At 42.2% G+C, this 17,823-nt stretch overlaps 1 protein-coding gene across 1 annotated transcript in view; it reads right to left on the reverse strand.

Annotated features, from left to right (window-relative positions):
• Positions 1-17,823, reverse strand: part of LOC140197410 (uncharacterized) — a 305,553-nt gene that overhangs the window by 207,204 nt on the left and 80,526 nt on the right. The window lies entirely within an intron of this gene.

A 17,823-nucleotide genomic window follows, 5' to 3' on the forward strand; every position in this document is an offset into this window, starting at 1 on the left:
GGAAGGTCCGCCCCGAGCGGGTAGTTCCAAACGCGCTACCGTGTGTCTGCCCGTGGCTCCCGATGGCGGTTCGAGTCCCGCGTGTGCAGGCCGCTACACCAGCTGCATTGATGAGAATTGAGCTGTAAACTGATTTCAGTAAGACATTTCACAAGGTCCCACAAGGGAGATTCATCCAAATGATTAGGGCCCATGGGATCCACATCAAGTTCAAAGTCAATTTATTACCAATGTACATATTTGTCACCATATATTCATTTTCTTGAAGGCATACTGAGTAAAACCAAGAAACGTAATAGAATCAAAGAAAGACTGCATACAACGATCAATGTGCAAAACACAACAAACTGTGCAAATACAAAAAGAAAAAAATCCACAATAAATATTGAGGACGTAGGTTGTGGGAGCAGATCAGTGATGGAGCAAGTGAAGTTGAGTGAAGTTATCCCCATTCGCCTAATTGGTTTAGGAGTAATAACTGTTCCTGAACCTGGTGGCATAGATTCTAGAAATAGTCATTTGTGTTCTGAAGCAGCAGAATGGTTGCAGTCTGTTGGCTGAATGATGACTAGGAAGGCACAGTAGGCAGCATTGGCTCTTGGCCACAGTGATCAAGCTTAGTTGTGTTTATGGTCATGTGCACAAGTGTGGTGAGGTTCAGGTACAATGAAAAGCTTACTTGCAGCACTTTCATGGGCTCATAGATACAGACAATATAAATTGTACAAATTGGTGACCAAAGGGAGAAAAAAAACAGACCACAAAGACAAGACCTTTGTGAAAATAAGACAAGTCCATGATAATACAAGAGGTGGTTTGTAGTTTTCCATTGCTGAGGGAGGGTTAAGATTGTGCAGGCCTGTTCAAGTGCCCAATGATTTAGGGAAGTAGTTGTTCCTGAACCAGGTGGAGTGGGATTTCAGGCTTCGGTACCTCATGCCTTATGGTAACTCTGAGAAAGTGGCATGGCCCAAGTGACGACAGATGATAAAATGAGCAAAAGAATGCCATTTCATCAACTTAGCCGACAGTAATAGGAAACGCACCAAGTAACTGGAACCATTTGCTTTCATTTTTAAATGTGGATAGCACATATAAAGCAAAATCCAACAGCTTTAGACCTTTTGTGTCCCTTTCCTGCAGAGCTTCTGCCCATTAGGATTGTGGACCAGGCATCCTTCACCATGAATCCAGATCTTACTTCTTCCCACACATAACATCACCATGTGTACAGAAGACACTAGAGCCTGCTGATGCTGGAACCTGGGGCAACAGTTCCTGGCATAATTTACATATTACTATGTAACTATTTATGGTTTTATTACTATTTATTATTTATGGTGCAACTGTAACGAAAACCAATTTCCCCCAGGATCAATAAAGTATGACTATGACTATGAACAAGAAAATTGCCAGAGGAGCTCAATGGGTCAGCCAGCATCTGTGGGGGGAAATGTACAGTCAACATTTTGAGCTGAAACCTATCATCTGGTCTGAAAGAGTGCAGGGGAGCAAGTCATTATAAAGAGGTGAGGGGGTGAAGCATGAGGTGTCAGGGGATGGGTAGATCCAGGTGAGGAGGGGTGATAGGCAGATGGAGGAGGGAAAGTGAGAATAGTGATAGAGGGTTGCTGATGGTGAAATCTGATAGAAGAAAAAAGAGGAGCATGGAACCAAATAAGGGAGCTGGGGAGGGCAGGGGAACAGTGTGGGGATGGGACCCAGATGGAGGAATATGTAGGTAATAGGTAGATGGAATGAGTGGCGCTTGTTTTAATTACTTAACACCAGAATCTGGGTGAAATATGAAAACTAAAATTCGTGTAAATAACCAAAGAAGAGCATTATGTAGAAAATAATGGAACTTTGCCAGATTTAGCATCGGATTCTTGGAAGTTATTTTTATGGTCAAAAGTTCCTCATGAGCCAATTGAGATGAATAGCCTGTTCCTTTGCAATACATTCTTGAGCAATACACACTATGAGCTACAAAGGTTGTGTCACTGATGCTACTGTTCTGGTTAGTAAAAGATTGTTTTTTCTCAAGAGAAAGTAAGAAGGGCTTCTCTGCAGCTTCTAATGGTTGACAATCAACAGAGATAAATAGACGGAGAATCACAGAAGTGGAAATATAACAGCACACCAAAATAGAAACTCGGCAAGTTTGAAAAGGAACCAGGGAGTTAAATGGAGAATGTGCAGTGGCAACAGAGATTACTCAGCTATTCTCCAACTCGTGATGTTAATGAGGAAAGCTAATGGTGGATTAAGGTCCAAATTCTTGTTTTTGTTGTGACAAGCTCTTTTGTTTTGCTAACATCGAGAGAAAGGTTGTTGTTTTGCTACCATATCACTTACTTCTCTATCTCCTTCCTGTACTCCAAACTGTTGTATTATCAGATCCAGTGGTATCATTTGCAAACTTGTAAATGGAGTTAGAGCAGAATCTGGCCACATTGTTGTGAATGTATAGTGAGTAAGAGGATTGTATGGATTAATTCTTTGATTAAAAAAGATGGAGGTTTAATTAAATAATTGTAATTAAGTTATTCATTTTAATGTAATTAAGGGTGGCACAGTAGTGTAGCATTTAGTGTAATGTTATTACAGTGCCAGCGATGCATGTGTAATTCTGCCACTGCCTGTAAGGAATATTACCTTCCTCCTGTGACTGTGTGGGTTTCCTCCGGGTGCTCTGGTTTCCTCCCATATTCCAAAGATGAACGAGTTAACAGGTCAGTTGGTCCCATGGGTACGGGCTCATTGGGCTGGAAAGGCCTGTTCCTGTGCTGTATCTCTAAGTAAAAATGTTTAAGACTACATCAGTTCGATAAAAGTAAACTACTGTACTCCCTTTGTTGGGGAGTCCTTCACTTTACACGTAAGGTTAAAACTCAATCTTTTCAGGAGTGATTTTAAATGGTGTTTACATAAAGTAAAGTGAAAATTAATACCCCTCCTCTATAAAGCTTTAGAAGGTTGACCTTAAGAAAAATAAAAGAACAGAAATTGATGACTTGTCATTGGATTGTGTACGGTAAAAAGTGTTTAGACCTCATTCCAAATTAGCCTCCTTCCTAACATGAGATGAGATTTACTATCTGTAGCAGTTACTTGAAAACAAACCAAGATGACTGAGGGATTAAACCAGGGTAAGCGACACTGTATAATACGCTTCCAGATGACGGATTTCCAAGTCGAAAAAGGTACGTTCGATTCTTTATTATGAAACCAGCAAAGACGAGTGATCTTGTTGTGATAAAAAACTAATGAAACTTAATTAGTGATACAGTGATGTCAGCTTTCAAATTAATGTACCTAAGCATTCTAATTAGTGATAGAACTAAGTGATATCAAGCATAATTAGTGGTCGAACTAAATTAGCATTCCAATTAGTGAAGTTAGTGATCTGGTTAGCATTCCAATAACATCCCAGTTAATGGTCAACAAAATAATATCATTCCCTGTGGCTCACTGCCTCTGGCTAACAACTAACTAACCCCAAGTGTGAATACGTAACTATACTCATTTGCTCCTACCACACCCCTACCCATGTGACAGATTATCATAAGAAACACACCACAAAATGCAATACAGGCAGAAAATAGATACATGGCTCTGACATCCCAGCCCCTAATTATTACACTATAATAATTACAACTACATACTACTAAAATAGGAGACATGAATTCTTAACATTTATACAAATGTCTTCCTTCTTCTTTCATCAAGGCATGGAACACTCATCTAGGCTAAAGGTTGCCAGCACTTCCAGGACAGAGTCAGTAAGTTGTCAAAGCTGCAGCTCCTCAACCCTCTGCCTCCTGTAAAGACAGATCTTGGTTATAGGCCTGTCCAGACAGCTGGTCTTGGTCTTGATGCGTACCTGCCGCACAAATCCTCTTCCGTCTGGAAAGACTTCAATGACTCTTCCTGTGATCCTTGAGTTTCCTGGCACTGAATCACTAACTATAAGCACAATGTCTCCTGGGAGGAAATTGCATTTTATACCTGACCATTTCCGAGGTTCCTGTAGCTGTGGTAAATACACTTTAACCCATCGTTTCCAAAACACGTTTGACATGCTTTGTATCTGCTTCCATCTATGATGAGCATGAATGTCTTCCTTTGGAACCCTCCTGGTGTTAAGGATGGTGAGGTCTTCAGAAGCAACAGAAGGTTGGGTGTTAGTGCTTCCAAGTCGTTGTGATTGGAGGATGCTTTAGTATAAGATATAGGAGCAGAAGTAGGCCATTCAGCCCATTAACTGATCATGGCTGATCCCAGATCCCACTCAACCCCATACATCTGCCTTCTCGCCATATCCTTTGGTGCCCTGACCGATCAGGAAATGAGAAACTTCCTCCATAAATATATGCACGGACTTGGCTTCCACCGCAGTCTGTGGCAGAGTATTCACAGATTTACTACTCTCTGGCTAAAAAAATTCCTCCTTATCTCTGTTGTAAAGGGTCACCCTTCAATTTTGAGGCTGTGCCCTCTAGTTCTTGATACCACCACGATAGGAAATATCCTCTCCACATCCACCTATCTAGTTATTTCAACATTCAGTAGGTTTCAATGAGATCCCCCTGCATTCTTCTAAATTCCAATGAGGACAGGTCCAAAGCTGCCAAACGCTACTCATATGTTAACCCTTTCATTCCTGGAATCATCCTGGTGAACCTCTTCTGGACTCTCTCCAATGAAAACACATCCTTTCTGAGATATGGTGCCCAAAACTGTTGACAATTCTCTAAGTGCAGCCTGACTAGTGTCTTATAAAGCAGCATTATCTCCTTGCTTTTATATTCTGTTCCCCTTGAAATAAATGCCAACATTGCATTTGCCTTCTTTACCACAGACTCAACCTGTAAATTAACCTTCAGGAACTTTGCATAAAGACCCCTAAGTCCCTTTGCTCTGATGTTTGAACCTTCTCCCCATTTAGGTAATAGTCCGCAATATTGTTCCATTTACCAAAATGCATTATCACACATTTCTCAACACTGTATTCCATCTGCCACTTTTTTGCCGATTCTTCCAATTTGTTTAAGTCCTGTTGGAATCACATTGCTTCCTCAGCATTACCTCCACCTATCTTCTATCAACGGCAAACTTTGCCACAAAGCCGACATCCATTATCTAAATCATTGACAAACATTGTGAAAAGCAGTGGTCCCAATACTGACCCCTGAGAGGTACCATTAGTCATCAGCAGGCAACCAGGAAAGGCCCCCTTTATTCCCACTCGCTGCCTCCTGACTGTCAGCCTTTCCGCTATCCATGCCAGTATCTTTCTTGTAACACCATAGGATTTTATCTTGTTAAGCAGCCTCATGTGAGGCACTTTATCAAATGCCTTCTGAAAATCCAAGTACATGACATCCACTGCCTCTCCTTTGTCCAGCCTGTTTGTTATTTCCTCGAAGAACTCTAACAGATTTGTCAGGTAAGATTTCCCTTTACAGAAACCACACAGACTTTGACTTGTTTTATCATTAGTCTCCAAGTACCTCAAAACCTTCTCCTTAATAATAGACTCTAACACTTCCCTAAATACTGAAGTTAGGCTAACTGCCCTATACTTTCCTTTCTTTTGCCTTCCTCTCTTCTTAAAAGAGTGGAGTGACAGGACCATGCCAGAAACAAGTGATTCTTGAAAGATCATGACCAACGTATCTGTTATCTCTTCAGCAACCTTTCTGAGGACTCTGGGATGTAATCCATCTGGTCCAGGTATCTTATCCACCCTAAGACCTTTGATTTTGCCTAGCACTTTTTCTGTTGTAATAGCAATGGCACTTACTCCTGCTCCCTGACACTCATGGACCTCTGGCACACTGCTAATGTCTTCCACAGTGAAGACAAATGCAAAGTACCCATTAATTTCATCTCCTATTTCTTTGTCCCCCATTACTACCTTACCAGCATCATTTTCCAGTGGTCCAATATCAACTCACACCTCCCTTTTACTCTATATAACTGAAAACAACTTTTGGTATCTTGCTTTATATTATTGGTTAGTCTGCCCTCATTTTTCATCTTTTCCCTTTTTTAGTTCCCTTTTGTTGGATTTTAAAAAATTCCCAATCATCTAACTTCCACTCATTTTTGCTACCTTATATGCAGTTTCCTTGGCTTTTATGCAATCCTTAACTTCCTTTGTTAGCCACAGTTGCCAACCCCTGCCATTTGAGAACTTCTTCCTCTCTGGGACATACCTATCTTGTGCCTTGTGAACTATTCCCCAGAAACTTCAGCCATCTCTGGTCTGCCATCATCCCGCCAGTATCTTCCTGCAATCCACCTGGGCAAGCTCTGCTCTCATGCCTCTGTAATTTCCTTTATTCCATTGCAATACAGATACATGTGAGTTATGCTTCTCCCTCTCAAATTGCTGAATGAATTCAATTATATCATGATCACTGCCTCCTAAGGATTCCTTTACGTTAAGCTCCCTAATAAGATCTGGTTTATTACTCAACACCCAATCTAAGGTAGCCTTTCCCCGAGTAGGCTCAAGCACAAGCTGCTCTAAAATGCCATCTTGGAGGTACTTAACAAATTCCCTCTCTTGCAATCCAACACCAACCTAATTTTCCCAATCCCCTTGCATATTGAATTACAATTGTGTCATTACCCTTGTTACATGTCTTTTCCAGCTCCATTTGCAATCTCAACCTGACATCTTGGCTACTATTTGGAAGTCTATGATTCCCATAATGGTATTTTTTACCCTTGCAATTTCTTAACTCCACCCACAAAGATTCAACATTCTCTGACCCTATATCGCCTCTTTCTAAAGATGTAATTCCATCTCTTACCAACAGAGTCACACTTCTGCCTCTGCCTTTGTGCCTGTCCTTTCGCTACAAAGTATATCATAAGACCATAAGACCATAAGACAAAGGAGCAGAAGTAGGCCATTCGGCCCATCGAGTCTGCTCCACCATTTTATCATGAGCTGATCCATTTTCTCCTATTTAGTCCCACTCCCCTGCCTTCTCACCATAACCTTTGATGCCCTGGCTACTCAGATACCTATGAATCTCTGCCTTAAATACACCCAATGACTTGGCCTCCACTACTGCCCGTGGCAACAAATTCCATAGATTCACCACCCTCTGATGAAAAAAATTTCTTCGCATTTCTTTGATGTTAAACTCCCAACTATGGTCATGACTCAGTGACACCCCACAATGTCATCTCTAATTGTGCCATGAGTTTGTCCACCTTATTCTGAGTGCTACATGTATTTAAATACAGCACCTTCAGTCCTGCATTTTTCACCCTTTTGAATTTTGCCTCTGTGGTACAATTTAACTCGTTGCTCTGTCTGCATTTGTACCCAATCATTGGCTTGTCCTTCCTTACATTCATGTTACCCCCATCATCTGTTTTAAACCTGCTGGCTCATCCTCAGCTCTATCATTCTGGTTCCCATCCCCCTAGCATATTAGTTTAAACCAATCGCACTCCCAATAGTAATTGGATGACCATTGATAATACCCTCTACTTCACAAAGGACTGTGTGGAAACCCTCTTCATCAAGATTATGTACCTTCATGGTGGAATTGAGGATCTTGCACACAGGCATGACTAATCTCACCCATGTTGTGAGCCGGCTGGGGTGGTGGTGTTAAAAGTCCACTTAGTTTCTTTCTGAAGAAGGACATTACTGATCTGTGAATGATTCCACTTCTCAAGGGCTTCTTGCGCTCACGCTCACTCCAACAAAGTCCATCATGTTGTCAGAGCGTAGTTCACGAACCTGTCGTCGTCTTGCTATAAACCATCAAAGTACATTAACAAAGGAATCTGTGTCTAAATAAGATGCCACTTTAATGTGAACAGTTTGTAGAGCTAGACAGGTAACTCTGACCCCAAACCTCTTCACTGTACTCCTTTTCCTCTTCACCTCAAAGAGTCCAATACAGTCCACTCCTACACGTGTGAATCAAGGTTCATCTGGAGAGACCCCGTCCAGATCTGCCATGTGCTGGCAATGCATATTTATTAACTGCCAGTTCTGGCTGTGCACAGTCTCTTCCATCACCACTGTCTCCTTTCAATGGTCTATTCACAGTCCAACCCAACATTGTTCCAATTGCATAAAGTCCATTAATAACACTGTGAATCACTTGCAACAGTTCCAATGCTTTAGGCATATTTGTCCCTATCACCAGCTCAATTACTGAATCAAGCTCTGGCAAATGGACATGGTTCAGGTGAGCACATCCCTGGAGATCCCCCTGTTGTGGATGGTCCCTTTGTGGACAGGCATACTTTCTGAAGTATAGATGCTAGGTAGTTCACAAAACCTTTCACCATCTAAGCCAGCCACTTCCAATCTTGAAACAATTTAGCTACTCCTGATCTTCTCTTGACCAATGGTGCATAAGAGAATGTGTGTCCTTTTTCCTGTGGGGTTGATCTTGTTCATGAGGTCCACTGTGCAGAACACTGCTGTTCTTCCTTGATCTAGGAAAGCATAAGTCACCACTGTCTTGTTACCCTTCTTAGACTTCACTTGTACTGGAATTATGGGAAGCTCACAATCATGATCACAAGCCTCTGTACTGACATTAGATACCAGGGCACACTCACTGCTGGTGTCTGATTATTTCACGGCTTATTTTGATTCTGCATCCAGTTCGTTAGTGTGAATATGAAGTCTTCTGGGATTCTTGCCACTGCATACCTTGCAAGAAAGAGGTCCTTGCTGATGTGTCCTGTACATAAACAACCAATGGAGATACTATTTTCCTTTAGGAAGACACTCTGGGCCCTTTTCTGCAGCTGTGGACACAAATCCAATGTGTCTTCACCCTCGCAGAACAGACAAATCCTTTTGGCTGAGGAGCCCATTTCCCTTCCATTAGTTCCAGGCTCAGTTTTAGCTTTACTTCCCACAGTGGCCACAGTAGTGCTTCCTTTAGACTTAGAACGAAAGTGTGACTCAGTTTTGTGTACACCTTTGCTTACAGTTGGTGATGCAGCATCCTGTATATTCCCAAACACTGGGTGTGTCGCAATCTTTACATGCCTTTCTATAAAATCAACAGCATCAGTGAAATCTAGCTTATGGTTGTACCTTTTATGCAACTTACAGAACACCGTTTTCCATTTATCCCCAAGCATATGGGGCAATTTCTTTTTTACAACAATCGACATATTAGCAAGCAAGTCCAGCTCCAACACATATCCACTTCTTCCATGTCATTGCAACAGCCTCTAAGGAAAAGACTAGTCTTGAAGAGCTTTCATGTCTTCAGATTTGATAGTTCCCGAGAAAGAGCCTTTTGCATGTAGGTTGATACAATTTTCTGTTCATCACCAAGATGTTCCTGTAGTAAAGCCTTGGCTTTTAGATATTCTTTCTTATGGTCAACATGCTGGCAACTTCTGACAGGATCTCTAGGGTGACCTCTAGTGTACTGTTCAAGGAGGCAGTCACTATAGCTGGCAGTCTTGCCTTCAACATTGTTTCGAAAAGCCCTCATGAATGTAGTATACATACTGCAATGGATTTCCATCGAAGATTTGAATCTCTCTTTTAGGCAAAGATGAAGCGTGTTGTTGTACCAATAAGGCTGTTATTTCATTTTGCTTCTTCATAATATCAATAGTGCTAGTAATACCTCTACGATCTAAGACAAGGGCGTTTTTATGTCATAAATGAATGTCCCCATGAACACTTTGAGCTGTTGGATATGATATAGGTTCAGAGAGCTACATTAGTTCAGGTTGATAGTAAACACCCCAAACTACCTCGTGGGGTTTTTGTTCATGTTTCATAAATGCTTGAAGAATGAATAAATCAGCATTGACATTGGATGTTTTTTTTTGGTGCCTTTTCAATATAGGAACTCACAGCATAAGACTGTCCTGCCAGTGCACTTTTAGCACACGCCACACTTGAAGTCTTCAGCATATTAACTTTAGCCACATGTGCAGCAATTTCTTCCTCCAACTTAAGCAGTTCATAGAAACATAGAAAACCTACAGCACAAGACCTGCCCTTTGGCCCACAAAGTTGTGTTGAACATTGTCATGTACCCCGTGATGGGAATAAAGAACCAGCAGAAATAGAAAACACTTTGGAGTCCAGCATTGATATTAACTAATAATATGACTATGCAATACATTAATATAAATGTAGATAAATCAAACAGGTTAGCAATGATTTTATATATATAAGTATATCAGTAAGTGTGGAAATATATGTATGAAAAACCAAGCTTCTTTAAGTCTAGGGGTAAAAAGATACAGTGTTACGATGATGAGTAAAGTTCAGTTCAGTTCGTGGTATTGAGTTGAGTAGTGATGGACAGAGAGAGAGGGAGAGATTTGAGTCTTCAGGTGAGCTGACGGTGTCAATCTTGTCGTCCTTCGAAATCCTTTAAAAGTCATCGACTGTGACTTCAACAAAGGGGACCAGTTTTCTGTGGTGGAGCTATCCCCCAGGCGAGGGTGGACACATGGACAACTCCCCACCAGTCAACCCCTTTCCTCTTTTCACTGCAAGAGCAATGGATCAATCCACCTGATTGATCCTCCAAAACCCAGTTTCTCTGCGGGCACAACAATGCTCATTCAGTGTCCAGATCATGTGTCTGAGGTCTATCATAATTTTATCTTCTCGTGCTGAGCATCAACTGTCATTCAAATAGCTGCTCCTTCCTCTCTCTGTGAAGAAATGCAAGCAGGCAAAAGTCCTCGAGAAGTGCAAAAACCTGCAGAAAATCATAACATCAAGTGTCCATTAAGTAACACTGCCTCCGGTCACCATAGCAACTTACGAACTGCTCGGTGCCATCTCCAACTCCAACTCAGCAGGAATCCAGAAGTTACTTCCAGTGCCTTAAAGTGACAGTCCAACAGTTAGTCTTCATCTTTCTCTCTCTTTTACAAACAAGTTGTTGGTGTTAAATAACTCTTTCTCTCTTTTCAAAAGCACAGTTCATAGGGGGTAAACGAGCACAGTTCATAGGGGTAATTCAGGATCCCATCACAAACATGTCCTTACCTCAGAAATTACCTCAGGTTACCCATAGCCCTCTATTTTTCTGAGCTCCATATACCTGTCCAGGAGCCTCTTAAAAGACCCTATCGTATCCGCCTCCACCACCATCGGCGGCAGCCCATTCCACGCACTCACCACTTTCTGCATAAAAAACTTACTCCTGATATCCTCTGTACCTACTTCCAAGCACCTTAAAACTGTGCTCTCTCGTGCTAGCCATTTCAGCCCTGAGAAAAAGCCTCTGCCTATCCACACGATCAATGCCTCTCATCATCTTATATACCTCTATCAGGTCACCTCTCATCCTCCATCGCTCCAAGGAGAAAAGGCCAAGTTCACTCAACCTATTCTCATAAGGCATGCTCCCCAATCCAGGCAACATCCTTGTAAATCTCTTCTGCACCCTTTCTATGGTTTCAACATCCTTCCTGTAGTGAGGTGACCAGAACTGAGCACAGTCCTCCAAGTGGGGTCTGACCAGGGTCCTATACAGCTACAACATTACCAATAACGTCGCAATTAGCAATTATTTTTAAACTAAAATATATCATTCCTGTGGCTTATTCCTTTAGGTTAACAGCAAACTGACCCCAAGAATGAATACGTAACAATACTCATTTGCTTCTACCATTTCCCAACCCATACGACAGATTACCATAATAAACTTGCCACAAAATACAGACAGAAAATAGATACATAGCTCCACAGACTGAAAAATTGATACGTGGCTCCTGCACTGTCCTTGATATAAACCTTCCCTTTGTACCTGGTATAAAATGAGAATATTTACTGATGACTGTAGAGCATTCAATTTCGTCCAAACTCCTCAGCCGATGACCTCTCCACACCTACATGTACCTCAAACAACACTTGGGCACAGATTATACATCTACATTCAAATGCATCACAGATTGGTATGGCAATTGCTCTACCCATGATTTCAAAAAACTACAGAGATCTGTGGATGCAGCTCAGCACATCACAGAAACCAGTCTCACCTCCATACATTCTGGCTACACTTCTCACTGCATCAGTAAAGCAATGAGCATAATCAGAGACCCATCCACCCTGGACATTCTCTCTTCTCCCCCTCCCATTGAGCAGAAGATACTGAAGCCTGAAAGCACTTACTGCCAGGCTCAAGGATATCATCCATCCTACTGTTTTGAGTCTATTGAATGGTTTCCTAAATGATAAGATGACTCTTGACCTCACAATCTACCTTGCGCCTTATTGTCTACCTGCACTGCACTTTCTCTGTCTCTGTTACACTTTATTCTGTACTCTGTTTCTGTTTTCCATTGTTCTACCACAATGCACTGGGTGATGAATTCATCAGTAAGAATATCTACAAGGTAAGTTTTTCACTGTACCTCAGTACATGTGACAATACTAAACCAATCATGATGGTTGAAATATGAGACTTGACATCTATGGCAAATGCCAAAGTCTATCACCATCAAAACTCTCACCAGCTACCCTTGGCATTCACCAGGTTCTCCATCACCAATATCCTGCAGTTCACTATTGTCCAGAGATTAAAATTGGACCAGCCATACAAATACTTTGGCTATAGAAAAGGCTCAGAGGTTTGCTAAACTCCCATGAAGTGACTCACTTCTTGACAATCTCAGGCCTTTCTACCATCTGCAACCCACAAGTCAGGAGTTTGACTGGATATCTCCATTTTCCTGCAAATTGCAGCTCCCACCATTGAGGACAAAGCTTGATTGGCTCCCTATCCATCTCACTGAATGTTCTCTCCACCACCGGCACACAATGGACTAAACACTTCCAAAGTACAAGTAGATGCAATGCAAACGGCTCTGACAACACTATAGACACTCACAGGACCAGGGTCCATTTCACTGATGCAGAGGAAAGCAAACTACAGGCATAGGATAACTCCTTGACAATCTTTATCCATTTTCCCATCCATCTCTCCAAATTGAATACCTGCTTTGCAGTCTTTCAAGTAACGGCCATGAAGGCAAGAGGCTGCAGAAGGTTGTTGACTCAGCCGGCTCCATCACAGGCAAACCCTGCCCCCACTGAGGATATCTTCAAGAGGCAGTGTCTCAAGAAGGCAGCATACATCATGAAGACTTTCACTGTCTGGGCCATGCCGTCTACTCATTACTGCCATCAGGGAGGAGGTACAGGAGTCTGGAGAAATACACTTAATGTTTTAGGAACAACTTCTTTTCCTCAGGCATTAGATTTCTGAAAGGCCCATGAACCCAGAAATACTGCCTTGCTATTTGTCTTTTGCACTACTTATTTATTTGTTGTGATTTGTAGTGATTTTTATGCCTTGCAAAACAACAGATTTGATGATATATGTCAATGGTAATACAACTGATTCTGATGGGCAGAAGAAACTGTCTCACCTGAATTCAATGCCTTTGAGAACATTTACAAAAATGACTACAACTATCAAGGAAGAACAAACAAACTTTGGCTGTTTTAAATGTGAAAAAAAACCTCAAATCTTTCAACACTTTCTCCTACATGTCCATGTGTTCATTCTGAACAGTGACATATTAGAGCACCGATGAACAAGTTTGATGGGTTAGATGTTGGGAAATTACATCACTTTTGGTGGATATCAGTGCAAGGCTGATGAACACATTGGGGATTTGAGGAGAAAGTTTTGCGCTCTGCAGCAAGAAGATGGAAGCTGCCAATATGTGGAATAGCTCATCGAAGTGGGTCCATGCATGGAAAAAAATGAAGGAAGGACTAGGATATTTAGGAGTAGGATATATAGAAGACTGTCCCTATCAGCAGACAGAATTTGATGCGAGGAGGTCTGGTGAAACATCAACACAAAGGCATAACCGTGACCAAAGCCTGAGAGGCAATTTGTCATATTGATCTGAATCAGAGAGATGCACAGGACAGAAACACGCCATGTATCCCACAGCACTTTCCTGCGCTAACTATACAATTTTTGTCCTGGTGCTAAAGCAGTATATACCTGGACAAAAGGCATTTTGGGTTTCTAGCTGCCCCTCTAGGTATAATGCAAAAGGAATCAGCTTTCAGATGTTTCCATAAGTCATGTCAGGGTTGGTGTAGAGGGGTTCCGGAGAGAAAGCTCAGTGATTCCCTGTCTGGCTAATTATCATAGAGTACTCCATATCACAAATGGCTCTTACAAACTTCTAAAGGTGTACAGAGATGAGCATTCAGGCTGGTATAGAGGCTCCAGTGCATAGGATCGTGAGAGGCGGCAGAGGGTTGTAGACTCACTTAGCCAGATCCATCATGGGCATGACACTACCCAGGACATCTTCAGGAGCCAGCGTCTCAAGGGGGTGGCATTCCATCTCTGAGGACCCTCACCATTGGGGACATGCCCTCTTCACATTCTACCATCAGGGAGGAGGTACAGGACTCTGAAGACCCATACTCAATGATTCAGGAACAGCTTCTTTCACTCCAGCATCAGATTTCTGAATAGTCCATGAACCCATGAACACGACCTCATTAGTCATCTTTTGCACTAGTTATTTTCTGACTTATAGTAAAATTTATGTTTTGCGCTGCACCGCTGCCATAGAACGACAAAGCCGGTGATAATAAACCGGACTGTGATTCTCATGTACTTCCAGACGTGTCATTATTAGCTTGGAAACAGCACCATCTGCTGGCTTTGTTAGCGGCCTCTGAGCGACTCTCTCACACTGTCCAAGAACAACACACAAGGTCACTTCCCTGTACTATCCCCGAGTCCCTCAATTCCCTTAATGTCTAGAAATTTACTGACCTGTTTTTGAAGTGAATGTAAGTGAGCCCTCATTCTGGGAAGTGAGAATTCCCAAGGTTCCACACCCTCTGAATAATAGAATTTCTTCCCTTATTCTGATTTTAAGCCCCTCACTCTGGGGTGTTAAAAATTATATGTTCTGATGAGCAGGGGCGTATCTACGGAAAATAGTGCCTATGGCAAGCGCTGAAATTGAGCCCCTGTCCAAACATCTGACATCCACCTTTTAGATAACTTTACCATAATATCAGCTCAAAAATACAAGTCAGACTCGTTAATCTTTTAAATAACAAATTATGGCACTACATGAAAATTATAACTGCACCTTCCTTGCTTTCACTGATGCAAATTGGTCTATGATGTGATCAAAGTCAGTTTTTTCAGTTTCTTCTCTTTCTACGCTCAGCAGAGCAAGATCACAGAGTCTGCCTTGGCCCATGGAGGCTCTTAAATACGAAAGTATTAGTTTTAACTTGCTGAATGATCTCTCACAGCTGGAGATGGAAACTGCGATGGTTAGCATTATCTGAATAGCAATGTGAAGATTGGGGAAGACGCTCTCATCTCCATACTGAATAATAAATTCAAGAAGCTCTTCAGGTCTTGATATTTTCATGTTGACTCGCCTTGATAGCAACATTCTGCAATCCAAAATTTCTTCATATAGCTGCTGTCCATCAACATCAGAGCTGTACAATTCCCCCAAATTTTTGCACTTCTTCTTTAGATCGTTACTGTCGGCACCATAACACAGCCCCTCAACATTGAGAAGGAACCCAAACTTGGCGTCAGTGTCGTGCAAACGAGTGAACCTTCCGTCCATTTCTCTGTGAAGACGGTCGAGTGTTCCCTTCATGTCTCTTTCCATTTCCTCCTTAGCTGTTAACCCAGCGTCTCTCAAGTTCTCATCAGCCATTCGTTTCTTTCGTCTCTGACGTCTTTCAACTCCAATATTCCATTCTTGACAGAGACCGACTCCTTCTTCGAGTGACTCACTGACCAACACTTCTCTTTCATCATAAAAATAATCTCTGACTGCTTTCAAATCCAGGGCAGCATCGTGGAAGTTCATGCTAGGATCCTGCAGCCACTTTTGAATACGGTCAATGCGAATGAGTACTTTGTTCCAAAATCCTAGCAAAATCGGAAAATTGTAACTCAATATGCAGTTGTACAGCTGCCTTGCGTCACTTCTTGTTTCACTGGTCTCGTTTTCATTGTCTATCATGAACTAGAGAACTTGAAGTATCTCCTCAAGGTACTTGTTGACGGGCTTCACTGTCCTTGCACTCCACCTGGTTTCGGACTCCGACTTAACAACCACAGGCATGGTGTCTTTGAGTTTTTCCCAGCGCTGTGTTGAAAGAGAGAAAAACACGTAGAGAGATTCGATGGTTCCAAAAACCATGACCATCATGGTGTCCTGCTTGGCTGCATGTCCACCCACCAAGCTGAGTGAGTGATTGTCACAATTCACAAACACTGCCGGTTGTTTTTCTCACTTATTCTTTGATGAACACCACTTCTGTGTCCAGTCATCACAGCAGCGTTGTCATAGCACTGTGATCGACAATCTTTTAGCTCCATTTCGTCCTTCTCTAGCTGTTTCAAGATGTCTTCAACCAAGCTCTCAGCATCCTTCTGGCTTATCTGGATAAAACCAAGGAAGGACTCTCTAACACGGACTGTTTTCCTCTCAAAATCAACTTCCACATACCTCACTACTTCTGACATCTGCTCACTGTGTGCCTGATCAGGAGTCAAGTCGAACATGAGACCATAGTACTTGGCTTTAAGAATGCTTCTCAGTGAACTCTGGCGAACAGCAGATGCCATCATATGGATGAATTCGTTCTGGACACCTGGTGAAAGATAAGACGTGGATCCAGGATGACTTTCCAAATGAGTGAGGTGTTCTTTTATGACAGGGTCAAAGATGGCCAGTAGTTTCAGTAAGCCAAGGAAATTTCCCACATTGGAGTCATCGTCTAGCTGAAGTGACTCCCTGTGCCCTTGCAAAGCCAGGTTCTGAGTCACAAGGAATTTTATGCAGTGAAGGATCCTCATCAAGATATCACACCACTTCTGATTTTCCTTCTCAATCTGTGCCTGAGATACCGCGTCAATAATTTCTCTGTTTCCAGCTAAATTTCTTTCCACCGTGTGAAGCATTCCCGATGATTCTTGGCATTTTCATGAACACTAAGCCTTTCAGGTGCTTTCCACTGGTTGAATCCACTTTCCTGCTCCAATGAGGATTGATGGTCTGACCAGGAATAGAGAAGACAACAGATACCAAATGCAGACTTTTTAAGAAGGGGAATAGACCAGCCATGAGCGAGTCACTTCCTCGCCACGACCATTTCCCAATTTCCCCTTGAATCAAGTTTTGTTCACTGAGTGGTTATTTGTTGTTAGGAAAGGCTCCTCACTGTTCTGGAAATACTTCAAACCCAGCTTTATTATTTCTGTTCTCACGCGTCAGGCAGAATTGCTTTTCCAGTGTCCTTGTCGAACTTCAGAAGTCCAATGTCATGCTGTTCAATCACTTCTGGTATGACAGTTCGAGGCTCTTTGACACCATCCAGTTCACTAGGTTCAGTGTCGTCAGGTTCAATCTTGTCAGGTAAAATCTCATCAATAAAATCAACATCACCACCACCATCGTCTTCCCCTCTTGTCATGTCCACATTCTCTGTGGCAGCCTCACTCTTAATCTCGTCATACTCGGATTTATCTGACTTGACTTCCTCCTTGGCTTGTGATGCATTTGTACCTGATCCACCTTTGGATTCTAACAAACTTGTAGCAGGTGCAGGCGACTCCATGGAATGTGTCGAACTACTTGTTCCGGGCTTTTCAAAGAAGGGTATAAAGAACTTGCTCAATTTCTTGGCTTCCTCCGCCTCCAACTTCTGTCTCTTCCATCCTTCAGCTCCACTTTCATTCTTCTTCATGAAGAAACATTTCATGGTCTTCTCACACAATGCTCTGAGATAAGGTCATCCTAGTGCTTCTCACC

The sequence above is a fragment of the Mobula birostris genome, chromosome 1, assembly GCF_030028105.1.
Source record: "Mobula birostris isolate sMobBir1 chromosome 1, sMobBir1.hap1, whole genome shotgun sequence".
Taxonomy (NCBI): Eukaryota; Metazoa; Chordata; class Chondrichthyes; order Myliobatiformes; family Myliobatidae; genus Mobula; species Mobula birostris.